A 1,096-nucleotide genomic window follows, 5' to 3' on the forward strand; every position below is an offset into this window, starting at 1 on the left:
TGGCTCTTGATCATATGCTACCTCTTGAAATGTTTGAATATCAACCATTTATTTTTGGTACAGTGACTCTGCATATTCCTTCCATCTTCTTTTGATGCTTTCTGCAGCATTCAATATGTTGCCCATAGAATCCTTCAATTTTGCAAGCCAAGGCTTGAATTTTTCTCTTCAGTTCTTTCAGCTTGAGAAATGCTGAGTGTGTTCTTCACTTTTGGCTTTCTAACTCCAGATCTTTGCACATTTCATTATAATATTTGAGTTTCTCTTCTCGAGGTGACCTTTGACATTTTCTCTTCACCTCTTGTACCTCATTTCTTCCATTTGCTTTAGCATCTCTGTGCTGGAGAGCAAGTTTCAAAGTCGCTTCTGACACCCATTTTCATCTTTTCCTTTTTTCTTGTCTGAATGACCTTTTGCTTTCTTCCTGTATGATGTTCTTGATGTCATCCCACAACTATTCCAGTCTTCGGTCATTAATGTAAGATAATCATCTTACCCTACATTAATAGCGAAGTTAAAAAACAACAAAAATGGAAAACAAATGCTGGCCAGGGTGTGGAGAGTATGGGACCCTCTACACTGATGGTGGGACTGTAAAATGGTGCAACCACTGTGGAAAATGGTATGGCACCTTCTCAGAAGTTGTAAATGGAACTACTGTATGATCCAGCAATCTCTCTACTTAGTATATAGCCTCAAAAAGCAAGAGCCACAATACAAACAGATATATGCTTGTGACGTTTATTACAGCAGGACTCACAGTAACAAAAAGATGGACATTGCCTATCTGTCCATCAGTAGAGGAATGGTTGAACCAACTGCTCCGTACACACAGGGAATGTTAGGCAATATTGAAGGAAAACAATGAATCTACAAAACACCACATAATATGGAGGGTCTTATGCTCGGTGAAAATTTTCAGGACCTATTGTACGAGACCACTTCTGTAAAAAGTCAAGAAAAGGTTTCATTCTATAATAAACTTCCTATGGTGGTTACCAGGAGTAGGAGGGAAGGGAGAAGTATTCACTGAGTAGAGTGTTGTTGTCGTTGTTGTCAGGTGCCATCGAGTCGGAACCAACTCATAGCGACCCCA

This window comes from Chrysochloris asiatica, unplaced genomic scaffold, assembly GCF_000296735.1.
Source record: "Chrysochloris asiatica unplaced genomic scaffold, ChrAsi1.0 scaffold00132, whole genome shotgun sequence".
Classification (NCBI taxonomy): domain Eukaryota; kingdom Metazoa; phylum Chordata; class Mammalia; order Afrosoricida; family Chrysochloridae; genus Chrysochloris; species Chrysochloris asiatica.